A 23187-nucleotide genomic window follows, 5' to 3' on the forward strand; every position below is an offset into this window, starting at 1 on the left:
ATCCAGTGCATGCCATATTGTCCAAAATCAAATCCAGATCCTCTACAGGATAGGTTCAGAATTTCTCCAGGCTTTTTGGTAACAGAACTTGATGGGATGGACTCCAGGTTCTGACCATTAACAGCTAAAAAATTGAAAGTTATGATGACCTGTCCACAGTATCATATACAGTACACCCATTAATATATTCTGGAGCCAGAATTAAATAATAATAACAAGAAATAGAGATACATACTAGGAAAGCACATCAGGACAAAAAATAAGAATGAAATGTCTGCCATTTCAAACGATGCAGGAAGACCAACTGCTACAATGTCACTGAACACTGCTGGTAGAAATACTGTACATTACTGTCATTTACATTTGGGTGGAGCTTTAAAATCTAATATCTAATGGCACTGTTGATGACAGAATCCCTTATACAGTTGTAGGATATTTATATTTGTATCAAGAATGCTCAATGTAAGTGGACAAACGTGATTGAGAATGTTCAAAAGTTCTAACGCATTCTCATCCTTTGGCGGCATATGTGACGCCATATGACAAAACGGCGAAATACTACGCACATGGCACCCTTTAGCGTGAATATAACACGCACTGTGATGGGTAGGTTTAGGTGTGGGGTAGGGTCTGCGTCTCATATTCACGCTAAAGGATGCCAGTCAACTTTATGACGCCTTGGGTTCGCGTGTTATATTCACGCTAAAGGGTGCCATGTGCGTAGTATTTTGCCGTTTTGTCATATGGCGTCACATATGCCGCCAAAGGATGAGAACGGGCTCTTTCCAACGAAAAAACTTTTTTTTTTTAAATGTTCACTAGTTTTTGTTGTTTTGTGAATTACTTTGACCTTTTCAAATACTGTAATATGCAGTCCAATTTGTTTACATTTCATAGCAGTTGCCATCATGACACTTTCATGCAATTTATTTTATTATTTATTAATTTATTTTTTATTTATAATGTTATTTAAAAGTGTTTTGCCACTTTAATTGTAATTGTAAAGTTGCAAATATCAAAATGAAGTGCTGCAAAAGATACTGATTGCTGAGTGTAACAAAGTTCAGGGAAGAAGGATTTTAAAATAAAACAAAACACAACATAAACACAGGCCTGTTCCTCCCTCGATCATCAACGTCGTCGCTCCTCCTTTATGCTTCCGCTCCTCCGTGAGAGATGTGAGACCGGTGTGGTGCTCATCAACACTCGCACCACCGGCCTCGCTCTGTTCTCTCACGTCCCTCGGCCTCGACCTGTTCGCCACACTGAGTTTTCAATTTATTTTGTGCAAATACTTGCTGATAAATAATGCATTGTTTTTTAATAGGATTTTTGTTTTACCAGCTGAATTAATGTCTATAATGTCATTATGACTTTTGTAAACCTAATGTGCTCCTGAGAAAATCGGACTGTTCTGCAAAACCGTCATGACACTCAGAGCCGATCCGCCCTATACGCTCACTACGCAAGCTGCGTAGGGCCCCGCAAATTACTCAAGGCCCCGCCTCCCCCTCCTCGTGTCATAGCGCGTCAATTAATGTTGACAAAATGAAGCGAAACTATCCCTCTGGTCACGAAAAGAGGAAGAAGAAAAAACATGAGAGTGAATTGCGGGAACAACATATAGGTAAACTTGTGTTCTCTCCTCTCCAAGTTTGATGTCAGTCAGCAAAGTTAAGTTTATGTGCATTTCTATTGTGTTTTTTCGGTCTTGCTAACCTCGCTGGGCAGACAGGCAGTGCATCTCTTGCATCACTTCTCTTTGTGCCTGACTGACAAAAGTGAGAGTAAAATACAATTATTTATTACGTTTGTTTTTGATAAACAACAAAGTACAAGTTGTGCAACGGTGTTTGTTTACTGCAGCTCGGAAAAGATAACCGCGTCGCGTGTGTTAGGCTATCATGCGTTCATATGCGCGTGCACGAAATTAAACGCGCATTTTTCAAGCAGAAATATATGTGGACATACTGTACAATATATGGGCGGGAAATGATGGCACTCCTCATCAAAGTACACATTATACATACATACTTTTAAAACAAGACACTGATTATCTAGTCTCAGTCAATGTGTAGTTAAACATTCTAAACAACTGCAGCAGCACTAATTATGCAAGATGGAAAGCAATATTGACAATTTGACATTGATTGACTATTGATATATAGGCTATATTGAATTTAAAATGTTGATTAGCTGGACATACTGGTCAATATGGATGCACATCCCTCAGTAAATAATAACCATAAATCAAGAATTGCTTCAACATGCATAATAAAAAAAAACTTTAACATGCCATGGCAAGCCATTTTAGCTTTTATTCATTCACAGTTTATGTATTTTTGATATCAAGAATTCAAATTTTTTTTTTTTTTACTATTTGCAATGTGAATTCTTGATTATTTTTTACTAGTAAGGCCCCTTAGTTACATTTTTATCTACCAATGTCTATTTTTTATATCAGGAATTACATGTTCACTTGTACAAAAGTTAATTCTTGATATCAATGATGTCATCACTCACAGGGATTATTGATATCTGCATCACTAGTTCACTAGTTAAATATTACAAGAGCCAAGCCATAGTATAAATAGTATTTTATATTTGAAAATGTATAAAAGGAAATTGGGAGCCAGTTTGAATGGGTCTGATGAAGCTTATAAAATGAGTTATCTATAATTTGCAGGTGCTATGCTTAAGTTTGTCAGTAGAGGAGATGCTGGATCATCAGCCAGTACAAGCACAGACTCAGTTGATACACATCTAGCCTCAGCCAGTACTAGCACAGACCCAGTACAGTCAGCTTCAGCAAATACAGCACAGCCGTCTTCAGCAAGTACTAACACAGACCCAGGTGAAGTACAGGCAGTCTCAGCCAGTACTAGCACAAACCCAATACAGCCGTCTTCAGCAAGTACTAACACAGTGACCGGCCCAGGTGAAGTACAGGCAGCCTCATCCAGTACTAGCACAAACCCAATACAGCCAGCTTCAGCAAATACAGTACAGCCGTCTTCAGCAAGTACTAACACAGTGACAGACCCAGGTGAAGTACAGGCAGCCTCAGTCAGTACTAGCACAACAAGAGGTGTACAGCCAGCAGCAGATACAAGCAGCTCAGACCCAAATAGAACAGTTGCCGCTCCACCAAATGACCCAGCAGATTGGCCCCCAGTCTTAACAGACTTTATGAGGACTGAGTTAGTGCGCAGAGGTCCATTCAAACCAGGACTGGATTTTTTTTTTCCTAAAGACAAGTCTAGAAGAGCTTTCCATTCAGGCTTATTACAGAGACAACTGACAAATGGGGAAAAGATTCACAGGAGCTGTCTTTCATACTCAATCAAAAACAATGCTGTTTATGTTTTTGCTGTAAGCTCTTTTCAACAAAATACAACAAAATTATAAAGGAAGGTGTGAATGACTGGTAAAATATCAATGCCATTCTGAAACACCATGAGAGTAGTCCTGAACACACACAAAACATGATTAAGTGGAGAGAACTTGATCTGCGCCTAAGTCGGGGACAGACTCTTGACCAGATACAAATGACCATTTATGAGGCTGAAAGAAAGAGATGGCGGGATGTCCTTACACGTTTAATAAGTATTACCCAGTCTCTGGCTGAACGAAACCTAGCATTCAGGGGTTCGTCAGAAAAACTCTTCCAGCCAGATAATGGAAACTTCCTAAAAGAGGTTGAATTACTGGCAAAATTTGACCCCATTATGGAAAACCATCTCAGCAAAATTAAAGATGGAGATACACATGCTCATTACCTTGGGCAGCGCACACAGAATGAGATAATACAGATTGTGAGTGGCAAAATTCTGGAAGCAATAGTGACTCAAATAAGAGACTCAAAGTACTTCTCCATTATCTTGGACTGTACACCTGACATTAGTCACCAAGAGCAAATGTCCATTATTCTGAGAAGCGTGGCTTTAAGGGGAAAGCCAGAGATCAAGGAGCACTTCCTCGGCTTTGTGAATGTTGAGGCTACAACAGGTTTAAATCTGTCCACTGTCATCTTAAATAAGTTGAATGAGCTGAAGATTTCATTTGAAGATTGCAGAGGGCAAGCTTTTGATAATGGGGCCAACATGAATGGCAAGAACCAAGGAGTACAAGCCAGACTGCTCAGAAGAAATCCCAGAGCCGTGTTTGTCCCATGTGGAGCACATACTCTAAACCTTGTAATTGCAGATGCTGCCAAATCTTCAAAAGATGCAGTAGGGTTCTTTGGACATGTGCAAAAGCTCTTCACCTTCTTTTCAGCTGGCACACAAAGATGGAGTGTTTTAAAGAAACACGTGAAGATAACCATGAAGTCATGGAGTGACACAAGATGGGAGAGTAGGCTCAAAAGCGTGCATGCAATAAGGCACCAGGCATCTGAGGTTCGGGAGGCATTACTGGAAGCCAGACAGACAATCAATGATCCTGTGGCCAAAGTGGAGGCACAAGCACTTGCAGAGGAAGTTGGGTCCTACCGCTTCTTGATTTGCTGTGTCGTATGGTGTGAGATACTGACTATTACAAACATAGTGAACAAGCTCCTCCAATCCGCCTCAATGCAGTTGGATATAGCAGTTAATTTAATCTCGAATGCAAAGGCTTCCCTCGCTACATACCGGGAAACTGGATTCTCTGAGGCACAGACAACAGCCAAAAGCATTTGCGAAGTAATGAATGTGGAGGCTGTTCTGAAAGAGAAGAGATTGAGAAACAACAAGAGGCATTTCAGCTATGAGGCTCCTGATGAACCAGTGACTGATGCACTGAAAAACCTTGAAGTCAACTTCTTTAACATTGTGGTCGACTCTGCTGTGACATCCAGGGATGAGAGATTTGAAACACTCAACGAGGTGAAATCCAAATATGGAGTGTTGCTAAACTTCAGCACTGCCTCACAGATGTCTAGTGAATCTTTAAAGGCTCACTGCATGGAAGTTCAAAATACTCTAACCTTCAGAGATGACTATGACATCAGTGGAATGGATCTGGCACACGAGATTCAGAATTTACCTGATCTGCCATCAGATAAGATGACTGCATTTGAGTTGCTTTCATTTCTCTGTGAGAAAAACCTGGAGGAACTCTATCCTAATCTTTGGATAGCCCTAAGAATTGCAGTCACCCTGCCTGTAACAGTAGCATCGTAAGAGAGGAGCTTTTCAAAATTAAAGCTCATCAAAAGCTACCTGAGGTCTTCAATGTCACAGGAACGTTTGAGTGGATTGGCCATCATGAGCATAAATCATGATGTGGGGAAACACCTGTCCTATGATGACATCATTGATGATTTTGCCTCAAGAAAGTGCAGAAAAGGAATATTTTGATGGTAAGATTTTAATTCAAACATTCAAATGTTTACACATTTGTAACATGTAACGATGACTGTTTAACTAACTATGTGATATTCTTCTAAGTTTCTTATAGACAGTCCAAATAGACTGGTGTTGTCCATACTGCTGCCGAAAATGCCCAGGCTGTAGAGAGAACAAAAGTAAATTCCAAAGGCCAAAGCTCAGGGTTATAATTTATTATATTATTCTTATTTATGTTTACGTTAATTTTCACTTACTTAATAATATTCACTTGTTATCTTAATATTCTATGGAAAATACTCTATTCAAAAAATCTTGTTTGTTTGAACCTCATTCTGTTCTTTGACTGTTTTGTTTAAAGGAGGGAGGATTGTATTTGGAGCACTGAAGTGTCAGGTGTGAGTGTGACTGTGTAGCATTGGCAAATGGTTTACATAGCTCACGTCACGGCGTCACGGGTCAGGTAGAGGGCCCCTTAGCAGAATTTTGCTTAGGGCCCCAGGGAGGTCAGGATCGGCACTGATGACACTCTTAATTTGTAATATGATGATGATGTTTTTGTACGGGGAGTCTGTTGGTCTCTGTCACTGTGTACGTCTGGCACAATAATACACAGCTGTGTCTTGAGCTTGCATATTCTTTCCCTGCAGTGTTATTGTGTTACTGGAGGTGTCTCTGGTGATGCTGAACTTGCTTTTCAGTGAATCCTTGTAGTATAAGTCTCCATCATAATCGATCACTCCAATCCATTCCAGAGCTTTTCCTGCAGGCTGACGAATCCAGCCTGTACTATAGTCAGTAACTGAATAGGAGACTTTACAGCTGATAGTTAGAGTGGCATCAGGACGGACAGTCAGAGACTCAGGCTGAGTGAGTTCATATGTATCAATACCTGTTGGGGAAAAAAATATTACAAAGTCATTCAATTTATTGATTATCAACAATCTTCATCAAAACCTGCAACAAAATTCAAAGTTCTGAAATGATGCTCAGAAAAATAACTTACATTTTACACTTGCCAGAAGCAAGACTAAAACTGCAGAGAACATGGTGATGTTTTCAGGACAGATTGAATGAAAAGGATCAGTTCTTCCCTTCCTCTAGAGATCAGATGAACTGACTCATGTCCACTGGTTGAATAAGAAACAAAAAATTTACATATACATTTGTATTAGTTGTTGTTTTACATATATTAGCTTTTCCTTTAGTTTAATGACATCAAAGTTTTAACTTTGAAAAACAAACATTTGTAGAATATCAGTAAAATCATTTTGAGTTGTTTTGACCTGAATACCCATTTTTAATTTTATCTTTCTTACTTAATAATTATTATGCTTCTACTCCATGCACACAGAAACAGAATAAGCACTTCAGTTCACTGGCGGACACAGATCTGTGGATGAGACTCTAAGTGCTGCTCAACAGTGGCTGAAAACTCCGATCCTTCCTCTGAGACGACAGTAACACTGGGTCAGAAAAAGCTCTAACACAACTTTACTGACCAACAGGCGATGAAAGCAGTGATGCAAGAGCTGATGGAGTCATGGCCTGAACTATTGACTTTTTGTTGATACAAATAATGCTGTATTATTTTCTGTTAATGACAGTTTACAAATTATTTATTAGGTAATTCTTGTTTTTACAAATGATGTCATCAAATGAATATCACCTGTGAATGATGAACATTTTAGGAATATCGCTTGTGAACGTGAATATGATGATGTTTTTGTACAGGGAGGCTGTTGGTTTTTGTCACTGTGTACGTTTGGCACAATAATACACAGCTGTGTCTTGAGCTTGCATATTCTTTCCCTGCAGTGTTATTGTGTTACTGGAGGTGTCTCTGGTGATGCTGAACTTGCTTTTCAGGGAATCCTTGTAGGCTAAGCTTCCATCACTCCAGATCAATCCAATCCATTCCAGAGCTTTTCCTGCAGGCTGACGAATCCAGCCTGTATGAGCGCTAGTAACTGAATAGGAGACTTTACAGCTGATAGTTAGAGTGGCATCAGGACGGACAGTCAGAGACTCAGGCTGAGTGAGTTCATATGTATCAATACCTGTATCAAATGAAATAATACCTGTTAGTAAAATAGCATCATAATAAAGACCGTTAACAATAGCTTTTTTTTTGCAACAAAATGATGTAACACACAGAAAAGTAGACTAAACTTACAGGATACTACAGCCAGAAACACTAAAGATGAGGAGATCATGGTGTGTTTCACGACACAGTTTGAATGGACTGAAGCGGTTCTTCCCTTCCTTTAGTGATCAGATGAATGTATAAACTGACTCATGCCTGGTGTTTAAATATGCAACTGATGATTTGCATAAACATACAGAGTAAATAACCAACTCTGCATGCTAAAAAGTATTTATGTTACGTTCATGTCATTTATTGGTTTCGTTAGAGAATTTTATGACATCAAGCTTGTTTTATCAAGATTATTTTCTACTGGATATTTTAAATAATTTTCCATCTACTTTAATTTGTTTTCAGGGGTTGATATAACTTATATTGGAATATTGGAAAGCAATAATAGCAGTAGACCTGCAACAGAGAGTCTAAAGACCTCGCTTTTACCTGTAATAATGAAGCAAACTTAAATGGAAAAAGAGGGGAAATTCCTTGATACGATTTTTTTTTATTTTTTTTATATATATTCCTATGTCAGAGTTTTTTTTTTTATACTTTTCATTCAGATTTTTTAGAACAGAACTGCCTGTAGTTCATTACTGTATTCACTCTCAGTAAGATGCTGATATTCATTATTATATTCTGCCATTTTAGAGTCACTTTCCTGGTAGAGTACCTGGTTACCTGAAACATACTTTTTAGTTTGTCACTGTAAACTACCACAAATCTATATGAAAAAAATATGTGTTGTGGTAAAGGAGTCTGATATACCTTTGTGCTGTGTAATGTTTGAGCATAGTGTACTTCCCTGTAAATGTAACCGTAATATAATAGGGTATAATAATGCTGTGACAGTACCAGTGATACTATATCTTCTCATTAGTCTGTATTTTCAGGATGTTTTATTCTCTGCTGCCATCTGTTGAACTCTAGCAACAAGAGATGAAACACTCAAAGTGGTTTTTGTTCAGCCGTTTAATAACTTTGTGTCACTGTGTTTGTTTTGCACAGTAATATGTGGCTGAGTCTTCTGTTGTCAGGCCTGACAGTTTCAGGTGGACCATATTCTTTGAATTATCTCTAGTGATTTCAGTTTGTCTATTGAAGGATTCTGCATACTCATGTCCGCTGCTATCACTATAAACACGTCCAATCCGCACAAGTGGTTTTCCAGCTTGTTGTCTGATCCAGTGCATGCTACAGCAGTCAAAGCTGAACCCAGATCCTCTACAGGACAGAGTCAGAGTTTTCCAGGCTTTTTCTGAAACATGCTTTCAATGGACTCCATTTTTTGACATTTTATACCTAAAAGGAAGATTGAAACGACTGATTTCATTTGAAATATGTATGTATTAGAGCTGATAATAGAAATGTGTCTCATGAGAAAACTCACGGTATACGCTGAATGAGAGCAGCAGTAAGCAGAGTACATTCTTCATCTTGAAAGTGGTGATGTAACGCTCCAGATCCAATCAGAAGCACATAAATACTAAACGAATGTAGCGTGACTCGACTACGCCACCCTGTTTATCAGGGAAATATTAATCCTAAAGATTTAATGTTTTACACAAAAGACAAACAGGAACGTGATTGTCAAAGGAGGCCAGAGACGTGGATACTTAGTACTTGAATACACCTTGTGGTGCAACCTGGACACATCGTCAGTGATACTCCCGGGGTCATAGGGTGTTTCGGGTCTTACATCAGACACCCTCACCCGGGCGACCCAGCCGGGGGTGATCAAGCCCCGACTTGTGTCCAGGTAGCGCTCTACGCCACGCGTCCCCCCTCCTTAACCAGAGCCACCGTGCTGCCTTTTCAGCGGCTTCCAGGATGTTCTTGATGGCTCTTTGCCTGTGCAGTCCGCAAATCCCTAAGAGTCCCAGGACCCGGTGTAGAGACTGGCCTGCGAAGCCCCTACAGCCCACTTCAACAGGCTCACAGCGGGCCTTCCACCCATTCCTCCGACACTCCGCTACCAGATCAGCGTACTTGGCCCTCTTTCTTTCCTGGGCTTCCTCCATTCTATCTTCCCAGGGGACCGTAAGTTCCAGTAACACCACCTGCTTACTTGCTGCGGACATCAAGACCATGTCCGGTCGTAGTGATGTAACTGCAATGGTTTCTGGGAACCTCAATTGAGTCCCCAGGTCCACCAGGAGGTGCCAGTCTCTTGCTGTTGCGAGGACGCCCCCTTGGGTCTTTCTAGGGGGCTGAGGCTTCTCTCCTGCTCGAACAAAGGCAATTGCAGACTTGGTTGGATGATGCTGCTTGCTAATGTTAATGCCAGTGCTGATGGCGTCTGCTACTGCCTTCAGGATCTGGTCATGGCGCCAACGATAACGCCCATCTCCCAAGGCTTCTGAGCAGCAGCTGAGGATATGCTCTAATGATCCCCTTTTCTGGCAGAGTTGGCAAGCAGGTGAGTCCACCAGGCCCCAGGTGAACAGGTTGGCAGGGCTAGGAAGGACATCATACACTGACTGGACCAAGAACTTGAAATGGTGTGGTTCCGCCTTCCAGAGTTCTGCCCAAGTGATCTTACGGCCAGCTGTTTGCTCCCACTTTGTCCAGGCCCCCTGCTTGGACATGCCCACCACTCTGCTGAAGCGAGCTTCCTCAACCTCGGCTCGTACCTCCTCCTGGATAAGCTTCCGCTTCTCCTTTCCTCTGGCTTTGCTGTAGCATGGCTTGGGATTGCTACCAAGCCCGGCCCGCCCAGTAGCCACCGTACCCACCAGGGTGCTATGCCGCAGCCTTGCCTCCGCCCGTTCCACTGCATCCTGGGCGCGCCACTTCCTTCCTGTTCTGACCTCTCCCCCTGCTGAAGAGACCTTGGTGTCAACTGAGTCTCGGTAGAGCAGGACTTCTCTGGCTCGGGTGACCTTGAACTCCTCTGCCAGACTGCTAAAGGGAAGCTGTAGCTTGGTGTTATGGCCAAAGAAAGCAACGCTGCTTAGGCTCCGTGGCAGGCCCAGCCACCTGCGCAGAAATCGGCTGACCTTCCGCTCAAAGCCCTCCACGGTGGTAATTGGGACTTCGTATATCAGCAGTGGCCAGAGGAGACGAGGGAGGATGCCATGTTGGTAGATCCAGGCCTTAAACCTACCAGGAAGCTGTATACTAAATATACAAAAGTTTTATTTTAATACTCACAACCATTTAAAACAAGGACATTAAGAAAGAACTGGTTCATCAGCATTCACCACAAAAGAGACCAAAAGGAGGCCGAGGCTTAACGGCAGATACACAAATCTCAGTGCGCACAAAGCTTCTATATCACTCTCAACCCCCCGTGCACAAGCATCAACACACACTGCAATCCAGTCCAGCACAGCACTCTGTGACGAGCCCACCACCGCACGTAAGGCCTACTAGTTGCCTGCCCTGAAGCCTCGGCTCCTGTAACGAGAGTAAAAATTACTACGGGTCTCAACTCACAAGACACTTACTCCAAACATGCACACATAATAAACATTTAGACAAGTAAACAAAAAAACATATTACAACAAAATGAGAATCAAGGTTTGATGTCACCACTGGGTTTCTATTAACCTCCCCGACCTTCTACCAGCACATTTGAGGGAAATCAGACTGCAGAACACAACACAATTCTGCAAAAACACTGACAATGCAAAACAATCAGAACACTCCAAATGAAAAATGAAACCAATGACAAATGAAGATACACAAAAAAATAAAAATAACAAACAAACACACAACTTGAAAGACTAGTTAGTAAAAAAACGCCCAGCAATCACAGTGACACGCACTGAAAGACAAGCGTCCCACAAAACACGTAGGCTGTGCACACACACGTTGGGAAGAGTTATTATTGTAAATAATCTGAAGGTACAAGCAGCAGCGTCACACAGCGTTGCCCACCAGGCGCGCAGAACATCTATTACTCCTAAAATACAAACATAAACGTATTTGCAATATATAACAGAATGGGCGCTGCACAAAATGGACGTTTCACGTACCTTTAATTCAGAAACTGACGCCCATCCACGCCACACCGAACAAGCACGGGAATGCGAGAGGAACATGCAAAGGGAGAGCAGCCGCCGCCCAGAGCCCACACAGCGAGCTATCCCCACTGCTATAACCCACACAGTTACTACACCACATCACACATCGGGGCGCTAACTAATTAGCCAACGCACACATACGTTACCTCAAAGCATCAGGCGACACGGGACTGCAAGAGAGGCATGAACGGGAGAGCCGGGGCCACCAACAGCCGCGAATTATCCTGAAGCTATGAACGACACAATCGTTTATACAAGCTTCCGTATCTGTGTTCACTAATGAGCCAAATAGCACCTACCTCAAAGGCGGAAACAGCAACGAAAACAGACGGGGCGGTCCCCGAGCAATCCCACATGGAAAGAAACTATATGGGGATATATGCGCATATATGAAACCTATATGCAGTTTATATGCACATATATGCTACATATATACAGCATATATGCACATATATGCTAATATATATGCTGCATATATGCGTATATATGGCACATATAGGCAAAACTGAGGTGCATATATGTGCATATACAGGCCATATAGGTCTCCTGTATTGCTTCTTTATATCCACATATAAGCCCTATATGTGCATACATGTCTCCTAGCTCATAGCAGGATCTGGTCATTTTTTAGCTCATACCTCACTTTGGCAACTGTCATACATGATGCCTAGCACATATTTTCTATTATCAAGGCAATAAGAACTAACTAAAAAAAGAAATTATGCAAGAACTGAATGTGCAAACATGTGAAATTGGTATCACATGTAATTGGCATGTCATGGAATTTAATTATGGCAATTAAGTGAGAGGAGATGGAAAGCTATGGGAAAGCCATTTACAAGGTCAATTCTTTCTTGTATGAAGATAGTGGAAAAGAAGGAAATAACAAAATGGTTTGTCGTTTTTCTATTTTGTCAATCAAGCCCTTTTTCCAATTTCAGGTCACTTCCAGATTCACATTACAGCTCATAGGCCTACATATCCACACATTCACCGTTACATCCACCAAATGCAATGCAAAATGCAATGTTTTCTGTATTGTCTTAATGCAGTTCCTAGATGAATATGGCTGAAAGGTCATTACAGTCTAAATGTAGCAACAACAAAAAAAGAACATAGAACATACATTCAAGTAATCATCATCATCATCATCATCATCATCCCATCTATCTGAGCATTTCACTGTGGTTAATGAATTTGAAGACAAGCATGTATTTTAGTCTGTAAAGATTTTAAAAAATCGAAAAGCTCAAAGATCTGTATCTCTGCTAAATGAATTTAATATGTTTGCGATGCCATTTATCTTTTCTTTTCTTTTCTTTTCTTTTCTTTTCTTTTTGTCCAAATTATTGTTGTTTCAAGTTATACTTATCAAATGTGAAAATGTGTAAAAGAAATGATATCAAACTCTGTAATTTTGAAAATTAAAAAAAAAAAATCTCCACTCTGCTGCTACCGGCTGCTACCATGGCTGCTACAGCGCCGCGTAGTTGATGAGTCATGACGTCACCCGCCTGACGTTTGACGATGCGCGCCGAAAGATATCGGCTGGGAGTGAAAATGGCGATGGAGCGTTGGAGATCTGCTATGTCCTACTTATCATCAATCGTAAGTATTCCTAATTTTAATATTTATTAGCAGGGTTTTTTCTGGAGATGGATATTGCGGTGGCAGAGAAGTATAAACTTTGAAATTGTATGGGCTGAAAGTTTAACACGTGTTTGACAAAATAAATGCTATGTTGTTAGCTGGTAGTGTGGGTGCTCATATAGCCGTTGATAAGATTCAAATTAGAATTATATTTATTTGTCTCTTTCTGGAGGAATTCGTAGAGGGTTCACAAAAGTCATGGCCTAGAGAATACAGTTCATGAGTACACACACTTCTCTGCCTTCAACGGCTCAAGAAGGCAATCGGCTCTAGAAAAAAACCCTGGGGAATTTGGGAGAAATATATATATATGTTTTAATTGCGTTCACAAACAGGTTTCCTCTGCAGAGCCTTATGAATGGGCTTTGGAGGGTTGTAGCTTGCGTTCACAGCTGCAGGAAATGTCTTTCGAAGAGTAACGTTAGAGTTGCTGGGTGCTATTTTGATTTAGTGATTGTAATTGTTTTTTTTTTATATATATATAACCTCTTTTCTAGAAATCCCTCAAATGAAAAGTGACCTCGCCATTATTGCTCAAAAGGTAAGTTCCTCTGTTTTTCATTGCTTTTTAAAATTGTTTCTCAAGCAGATCTGTAGAGACTTGTGATGTTGGGCTGATTTATAGTGTTAATTATTTGATGTATTTGCACTTTAATTTATTGAAGAGAATAACTATATTTTTCTTCTATGAACAAGACTGGAAGGAGTCCTGTGGAGGATCTAGATTCCCCCTTCTCGACTTTTGGAGAAGTGCAACCGGTGAGTAACCCCCTTGCATTTGTATTTATTTATTTAGTTTACTTGTTACTCAAACTATATGGATTTTTATGATGTTTGGCTGATTACTTTTGCATGTAACTTTAATTTATTGACATGTTTGATGTTTTCCAAGCCCCCCCTGTAAATAAGAATCTATAGTGGCTTGCTTGGATGAATAAAAATTGTTGTGGGGTTTTACTAAGTTTCTTTCTTCTCTAAGACTCCAGAGAGGAGACCGAGCCATTTAAAGCGAGTCCCATCATGGTGACTGAGTGCTTTCTAGAGACACCACAGGTGTGTGTAACCCTTTTATACCTCAGATTTTTCTGTACTTATTTTACTTAAGGCTCCAACTGAGCTATAGGGATTTTTATGTTGGGATAGTTAGTGGTAATATGTAATTTACTTGCCCCATATGCATAAAATTGTTGAAGTTTTACAATTGTTGAGTTTAACAATGTTTTTCTTCTCTAACAAGACTGCAGCAACAGCTGAGACATCAGCGAAAACACAGGTGAGTAACATTATTTAGTAAGGATGGGTATAAACTGTGTGTTTGTAGGAGCCAATTAGTGTTATACGAGACAATCATCCTTTCCTCCTGCACCCCTTCGCTCCTCTCCACCCACTGTCTTTTCTCCTTCCCTACTCTCCATCCAACCTCCTCCTCCAACCTCCTCCTCCCTATTATTATATTATTATTATTATTAACTATTGGGAAGCTAAAAATAAGAATCAATATGAAACATAAAAACCTTTCTAAAAGTTGCCAATAAATTAATATTGTGATGTGCAATTATTTTTCAGATTGAAGTTATAAAGGGCTCTGAGGTGTTTTGCCAGGCCTTGCCACCTCTGCTACTGCCATGGTGTGGAATCATCTGCTGGGCACCTTTTGATTTGGAGACTTTGCTAAAAAGCAACCTGAATGGTACAAAACAACATGTTCCTAATCTCTTCTGTCCTTGAAAAAAAGTCAGTCATATTCTGTGGAATAAATTATGTTTGTGTGCGGGCATACCATTGCTTTTTTACTTGCCAATTTTGTATTTCCTTGCACCTCAAATAAAAGTGATGTGTATATAAAAAATAATCTCTTGTTTTCACCACCTTCATTTTACCCCCCTTTCATAATAATTTTGAAATATTACTTTAAGGTGGGAAGCCAACCAGAGGGGATGGTGAGCAGCTGGTCGCCCTTGACCAAATTAAAAAGGCAGCCATTATTGGTGAGTAAATGCATAATGCGTTGAGAAGGGAAAACAAAACTTTTAAGACTTTATAAGTTCACTACTTTTAACCATAGCCTACTAGTATCAATGTTTATTAGGCATCAATGGAGACTGTATTAGATAGGGCACCCATTATTGTTACTGTATCTGCTTGTAACCTATAATACTTATTCATTGCTTAATCATTTCTTGATCCTACCTTTCCTTTTCTAAAGCCACATTTCTGAATTTTTCCTATCCATGAATTTTCTCTGCTTTGGATGCACATGATTGACCGTGTGACTGTTAACAATGCAGTCCCCATGACGGACGTGCATATGAAAGAACGATGCCGCTAGAAAAAAGGGGGGGTGATGTTTCCAATCAGAATTTCTTTCAGATTTAGCAGAATCCAATCAGAATCTTCCAATTGACGTGTTTACATGACGCATTTTTTATTATGATCAGCCCTTTATCCAAAATATGTGTCCAATCGCAGCTGTACTGTAAGCACTTTGGGTTCCCTTTCAGTCGATAACGTCGGACGTAGTCGACGCGACTGAAATGGGATCACGCTAGGGAGCCTATCATCTTCGAGTACTATTGAACGAGCCAATGTAATTGGCGTGCGTGATTCGCATCACACACTCCGCCCCCGCGGCGCGGGTATAAATACGGAAGTGGATGCACGCACTAGTTGCCTTTCGCTTCGGAGCCGATCGTTTGATGTCTCTGAGAGTGCTGTTGTCTACAACGAGCGAGTGTGTCGGTGTTCTTCAGGAAGACTCTCCCAGTGCTGGTGTTCTACAGCGCGAGTGCAGCGGTGATCGCGAGCTTTGAGCTCTCAACTGCTGTTTTAACAGCAACAAATTTCTAAATGTTTGTCTGTGTTGATGGCTGGTTAGAGGGCGGAAAAGTGAGTGCTTCACTGTTTCAGTTCTCTGTTCAGTGTTGCCGCGGTCATTTCCCTGTGTGCTCCGGCACTGGTGACGGTCCTATTTTCTGAAATAGCAACACGGGTGCGTTTGCGTCTTTTTCAAGATGTCATTCCGCCCGTGCGTTTCTGGGTGCGGTCGTTCCCTGTCTCTCTCTGATGGTCACAACTGTTGTGTCACGTGTTTGGCTTACAGCACGCTGAGACAGCTTTTGTGGACAGCTCATGTTTTCACTGTGGGAACATGACTGTCGCAGTGTTGAGGGCGAGACTCGCCTTCGTTCGCGGAGAGCGAGTCCCCATTACCATGCCCCACCCTCGGGTGCTGTGTGGGATGGGTGACCGGAGGATAGTGTTGGATGTCCCGCCCGGTAACCATTCCCTGTGGGCTCCTCACTCCTCCCTTCCACTGCAACCACTGGAGCCTCCTGTGTTGTCTGCTGGTCCATCTGTAATGGGTGGGCCAGCGGTTTCACTCGGAGCTCCCCTGGAGGACAGGACGCCGATTGCAGCATCAGAGGGTGAGCTGACTTCTGGAGATGATGACTCGGCTGCATTGTCTCCCTCCGGGAGTTCAATGTTGCCCGAGCCGGATCCAGAATTATCAGCTATGCTGAAACGGGCCGCCGAGGCTGCCGGGCTCGAGTGGAACCTCCACCGTGTCCCGTTCAGTCTCGGTTGGAATCTGGAGTTTGGTATCTTGGGGCGGGCCGCGCTGGTTCTCAGCTCGCCGCCCCAGTGCCTTTCTTTCCCGAAATGCATGGAGAGCTTATCAGGTGGTGAACAGCATCTTTCTCTGCCAGAAACTGCCTGAATAGCTTTTCCCCCTCATTACCCTTGATGGAGGAACGGTGAAGGGTTGCGAGGTGTCCCTCCATTGGAGCGGTCTGTCGACACAGGTGCACCTGTGTCCGGCGGCCGCTGCCTTTTGGGGGGATCCTCGTCTCCCCCCAAGGCCTGTGAGTTTCGTCCGTTCCGACGGGCAGAGCTTACAAAGCCTGTGGGCAAGCCCCTTCCTCTTGCGTGCCATGGCGTTGCTGCAGGCTAGGGCACCCATGGCATGCACGAGGGTAATCCAGACCGTGCGCTCATAGGTGAGCACCGCACTGCATCCGACCTCACCCTCCGGGGTACGGGTGTCGTAGCGTGCGTGATCGGTCTGGCGATGTCCACCTTGGTGGTCCAGTAGCGCCTTCGTTGGCTCAGCCTGGTTGGTATGGCGGATGCGGACAAGGTTCGGTTCCTGGTCTCGCCAATTTCCCAGGTTGGGCTGGTCGGCGACGCGGTGGAGAACTGCATCAAACAGTTCTCTGCCGCTCAAGCGCAGACGGAGGTCATCCGGCACATCCTGCCCCGGTGGCCAGCTGCTGCCTCCACCCGCCGCCGGTGGCAGCTCCTCCGCCTGCTCGTCGCCGTGGGCGTTCTCCGGCCGCCGCTCCTGCTGGGCCTCCGCAGCAGCCTCCACCCAGGCCTCAGCAGGGAGCCGGCCGCAGTAGAGACGCCCAGCCCGCTCCAGGCGCTGCCAAGCCAGGTGGCAAGCGACAGCGAAAGCATTCCGGAGCGGGCCGCCCAGGAATGGATGAGATGCTCTTGGAGTGGCACGATCACTCCCTCCCCCCGGGTGAGGGCCGGGTGGAGCCTTTGTTTGTGTGTGTGTCTGTTCCGCCGCTGGCTCCCTAAAAAAAAAAAAAAAAAAAAAAGCGGAGCAAGCGGTACCCACACTTCAAAGAGAGAGCAATTTCATCTGTTCCTGGGTCCCAAGAGGGCCAGTCTGGCGGGTGTGACCCTGTATAGCCTTACACCCCTCAGCTCCCCCTTGGTCGCCAGCAGGCAGCTTGGTGCGTTCGAGGACCCGGTCATCCGCCTTCTCACGCGCCCCCTGCCGCTTGTGGAGACAGGTAAGTGTTGCACAGCACACTAACACCACTCTCTCTACTTTGCTGCCCCACCTCAGGCTCGGCTACCCCGCTCAAGTCAGTGATAGTCATCACATTAGGTGTTGAGCAGACGTGCTCCTGAAAATTCAGTGATATTCATCACACCGAGTGTTGAGCAGTGCTCCTGACTGGTGCGTGCTTATCTTATCCTGCTGGCGAAGGATTTGATATAGCCGCTCCTCCAGCCGGTACGAAGGCCAGTTGTAAACTCGTTCTTCGTGCTACTAGGTGGTGGGTCGTGACCATCTTGGCCCAAGATTGGTCTGCAGCTTTGACCTGAAAGACATGTGCTTCAGATCTCTACCTCCCGCACCGCAGGCCATCCTGTGTGTTGCGTCTAAGGGTGGAGTATCAGTACAGTGTCCTTCCCCTCGAGTGCTCCAGAACCCGTTGGGTCTTCAGGTCAACTGGAAGAGAGTAATCTCGCCCACGGGCTGAGTATCTCTTTTCTAGTTTTGGAGAGGTACTCGGTCCAACATGTCTCTCCAATGAGAATGTGTTCAGCTGGTGTTGAAGTGAGAAAGGGTCCCACTGAAAGAACTTTCAGAGGCTCCTGGGGTATATGGTAGTCGCAGCCTTTGGCTCTCTCAGTCCCGAGGTGACCGTGGCAGAGCAGCTCACCCTGTGTGACTATAGTTCATCCCGGTCTGCTGCCAAACCCTCTTCAACAGAGCGGCCATGTACAAAGGGCGTGTTTTAACGGGGGCCTGGGCGACCCCCGACTACACGGGCATTCGTGCCTCGAGTTGTTAGACATTGCGACCGTTGCGCAAGCTTCCCCTGCATGTCACAAACTCACCCGTCACCTCCTCCTTGGAGTCAGACGCTTCTGAGGGCGCCTTATTCCACTCCTCCCGCTTACTCAATCGTGCCGCCATCGAGCCTCACGACAGTTATAGCCAGGGCAAGTGGAGACTCCATCCCCTGGGTCCGGCTGGGTCATGACCATTCCGGGGCCGCTCAGTTGCCCCCCCGGTTTTATTTTTCCGCCAGTGTTTGGGTAAACCGAGCGGACTACCCTTGGACAAACACTGGGACTCAGCGGCCCCAGGGGCCCGCAGAAATGCGTTTAACCCCAGTGAGCCTTCTAAAAGTGACTGCGACTCATGGTCGCCTTGCGCCTGCAAGTCAGTGAAATCATCACTCTTCATGTTGAGCAGATTTGCTCCTGAAACTCAGTGAAGTTCATCGCACTCTGGTGTTGAGCAGCAATGCTCCTGTAGCTCAGTGAGTCCATCACAGGTAGCTCAGTGAATTCATCACACGCAGTGCTGAGCAGAAATGCTCCTGGTGCTCAGTGAAGTTCCTCGCACTCAAGTGTTGAGCAGAAATGCTCCTGAAGCTCAGTGAGTTTATCACACTCAGGTGTTGAGCAGTAATGCTCCTGAAGCTCAGTGAACTTGTCACACTCAAGTGCTGAGCAGAAATGCTCCTGTCGCTCAGTGAGGTTCTTCGTACTCAAGTGTTGAGCAGAAATGCTCCTGAAGCTCGGTGAGTTTATCACACTCAGGTGTTGAGCAGGAAAGCTCCTGAAGCTCAGTGAACTTGTCACACCCAAGTGCTGAGCAGAAAATGCTCCTGAAGCCCAGTGATCTTCACATGTTGTGTTGAGCAATGCTCCTGTCTTTTGCGCCCGTCACTTGCACCTACGTGCCATGTCAGGAGAGGAACAGGTCTTCATAGTTGCCCCTCATTGGCCCAACTAGACCTGGTTCCCTTCAACAGCCTTCCTGACTTCCCCTGGATTCGGGGACGGGGCACGATGGCACACGCGTTCTTCCCCCGGAGATTCCGGGCGGTCTTACATCCGAACGCGGAGGTTCAGGTGGCTATCACAAGAACATGTGTTAGTTACCATCACTTCTGCGAGCACCCCCTAGAATTGGGTAGCGTGCTTACGCCTTTAGAAGTGGAACCTAGTCGTTGAGTGCGTCTTCTCCCCTGAGGAGATCCTGAAAGCTTTCGATCACTTCAGTGCTCTCTTTCCTGCAAAATGGGTTGCAGTAGGCTGTTTTCCTAAATCACCCTCAAAATGATGTTGCCTCGGTGTTTAAACGACGCTCATCGTGTTGCAGAAGTATGCAGAAGCACGTTCTGATCGTCAGGTTCCTGAGGAGCAAGGTCTTGTAAATCCTTGTGTCCCTCTTTATCCTCTTGGGCCTTGTCCCTGGTGCGACTGCACTGCAGAGACCGCCCCTGAGCCACTGCAGGTAGTGAGTTAAAAATTCTGTTATATCAGTTCTCCTGCTCGCGTGGTCTCTACTAGAGGGTAGGGACTTGCTCGCTTTCGGTCAACGTATTGTGCCTGGAGTCTGGGCCGGCTAACTCTCACAAGCTGAGACCCCGGCTCGGATTGTGCCCAAGGTTCCTACCTCTCCCGTAATAGGAGCAGGTGGTGAGCCTGCAAGCGCTGCCCTGGAGGAGGCAGATCCAGCCCTGGCTTCTCTGTCCGATTCGCTTGGACGTGTACAGAATGCAAGTCATAGACCTCAGACCAGCTCTTCAAATATCTGTTGGAATTCAGCAGAGAGGGAAGGCTGTTTCCATGCAAAGTTGCACTTAGTGCTTGCCTTCATTTCGGCAAAGATCCGAGATGCAACAGGTCCACTTAGGTGTTGAGCTCCTCTATGATGAGTGTAAAGTGCTCCGCCTGGGCGTTGACGATATACTTTGCTAAACAGATTCTAGAGTTGGGGGCTGGACGACACCTAGTTGAACCGCTGCTTCCCGTGGGCTCCCTTCTCATGAAGCCAGTTTCACCGTGAGCCCGGTTCAAGTGTCGGCTTGCTGCGCCATTCCCCTCCTATGGACTGGATACGTGCGCCTTTCTACTCCAGTTGAGTTCCCTTAAAATTGAACCCTGTTGAGTTCCTCCACACCCCTCCGACGTTGGACGTGCGGAACGTCTGGTGTTAGGCCTACCACTCGTAAGCAGTGTGGAACCTGTGTTAGGCTGGGTCCATATGTTGCGGTCCCTTCGGTGACCCCATATGGGTATTCTTCCACGATACGGCTCCCTGCGGTGAGCCCGTGTCTTCCCTCGGCAGAGTCTCTCTGCCGTCACTGTCCGGTGTGTGTCCCCCCTTCTTAGGCTGGAGCCACCCCAGTGACATTCCATATGTTAGACTGCCCGGTTTCCGCCCAGTTCATATGTGTATTCTCCACATTTCCTCCCTCGGGTTGGATGTGGCTTCCGCAGCGTCCCTTCCTTCCAACGTACGGGGAACGCTTTCCCAGTGGTCCTGTAGGAACAGCAGTGACTTCCCTGGCCTAAGCCCTGTCCTTCCCCGCGTTAAGTTTACGGGGGCATCAGGAGGCTTTGGTTTAGGCACTGGAAGGTGGCAGCGTTAGTGGCGTGTTCAATGGTTGATCCCATTTCAGTCGCGTCGACTACGTCCGACGTTATCGACTGAAAGGGAACGTCCTGGTTGCGTATGCAACCCACCGTTCCCTGAAGGAGGGAACGGAGGACGTAGTCCCCTTGCCACTACCGCTGGACCACCGCTGACCCCGGGTTACTCTCGGCTCCTCAGCGAAAAGCAACTAGTGCGTGCATCCACTTCCGTATTTATACCCGCGCCGCGGGGGCGGAGTGTGTGATGCGAATCACGCACGCCAATTACATTGGCTCGTTCAATAGTACTCGAAGATGATAGGCTCCCTAGCGTGATCCCATTTCAGTCGCGTCGACTACGTCCTCCGTTCCCTCCTTCAGGGAACGGTGGGTTGCATACGCAACCAGGACGTTCCTGATGAAGCACTATATTATTATTATTATACTGTTTTATTATTTTTGTCTTCTCTAGATGCTACATTGAAGAAGTGGCCGGCAGCCAGCCGAGGACAGATAGGCACATCTATCAATTCGAAGCTCACAGAGCTGAGAAGATCAACAAGATAAATTGGGTTTTTTTCTGTTCAGTTTTTTGTCTTATTTTTGTTCTTGTAATATTTGATTGTTCTTAAGTAAATAAATAATTAAAATTTCTACATCTTGGGCTATTATTTATGTTGCCTAGTAGCTATGGATTTTAATAATTATTCTAATATATAGGTAACATATAGCTGCATATATGCACCTATATAGGTACATATATGCACATATATATGCACCTATATAGGTACATATATGCAGCTATATATGTACCTATATAGGTACATATATGCACCTATATAGGTACATATATGCACCTATATAGGTACATATATGCACCTATATATGCACCTATATAGGTACATATATGCACATATATATGCACCTATATAGGTACATATATGTACACATATATGTACCTATATAAGTACATATATGCACGTATATATGTGTACATATATGCACGTATATATGTACACATATATGTGCATATATGCACATATAATATAGGAAAACGGCCAATTTTATATATGTCACATATATTAAAATCCTATATCAAAACCTATATTAAAACATATGTTTATATAGGTTTTTTCCATGTGGGATGACGCGACTCAGATGGCAAGCACACGCAAGAGGTGCCTACAATTCCTTTTTATACTGTCCCTCCTGTTTGTGATTGGACCCTCACTACCACCGGCACATCAGTTTAATTATAGAGCCACAATAAGTCCCACTACAATCTACCCCCCACACTCGGATCGTCGCCCCGACGGTCCCAAAACCAAATCAAACCACTTAATCCCATGGCCTAAAAATGCCTGTTATACCCTGTATTTGCTGAAGAGAGGCCCCACCCGTCTCTCCCACCGAACGGGGAAGATGATGTCGATTTGGATGGAGCCCCGCAGTTGCACGTCTCGTTCTACGCAAGACAACCTCATCAGCCCCAGGCAGGCCCTCAGGCTGCGGTCCCTGCGTACTGGCCATACTTCCTTCTGGACCCAGTTGTCCTGGCTCCATCATAGGAACTGGTCCCACAGGATCTATCCACTCCTGCTGGCCCAGCTCCATTTCAGGTACCAGCCCTCCCGGTTCTAGTTCAACAGCGAGTCGGTCCTGCTCCTGTACCACAGCCAGCAGATCCCCCTCATCCTCGTCTTCACCCACCGAGGATGTGTCCACAACTGGGTCATGGAAGGGACTACCACGGTCCGCAGCCCCAGTGTCCTTACAGACTCGACTCTTTACCAGTGAACGGTGCACATTCCTGGTCTTGGTAAGGTCATCTACAGGCGCAATTGTGTATACTACACCACCC

The 23187-nt window shown here is 44.6% G+C and overlaps 1 long non-coding RNA gene and 1 pseudogene across 2 annotated transcripts; one reads left to right on the top strand and one right to left on the bottom strand.

The window, feature by feature from the left end:
• Nucleotides 1-9210: 9210 nt before the first annotated feature.
• Nucleotides 9211-12163, bottom strand: LOC143722437 (uncharacterized; annotated as a pseudogene).
• An 883-nt stretch (nucleotides 12164-13046) lies between these two features.
• LOC143721986 (uncharacterized) lies at nucleotides 13047-14738 on the top strand. Of its 2 annotated transcripts, XR_013196812.1 has the most exons (5): nucleotides 13047-13109; nucleotides 13649-13692; nucleotides 13848-13910; nucleotides 14389-14424; nucleotides 14718-14738. It is a non-coding gene; the product is annotated as an uncharacterized LOC143721986 (long non-coding RNA). The 2 variants fall into 2 exon arrangements; XR_013196811.1 differs by lacking the exons at nucleotides 14389-14424; nucleotides 14718-14738 and adding an exon at nucleotides 14131-14170.
• The last annotated feature ends 8449 nt before the right edge of the window (nucleotides 14739-23187 follow it).

Source organism: Siphateles boraxobius, unplaced genomic scaffold, assembly GCF_051911475.1.
Source record: "Siphateles boraxobius isolate OS27281-9 unplaced genomic scaffold, OSU_SipBor_1 66, whole genome shotgun sequence".
In the NCBI taxonomy this organism is placed as follows: Eukaryota; Metazoa; Chordata; class Actinopteri; order Cypriniformes; family Leuciscidae; genus Siphateles; species Siphateles boraxobius.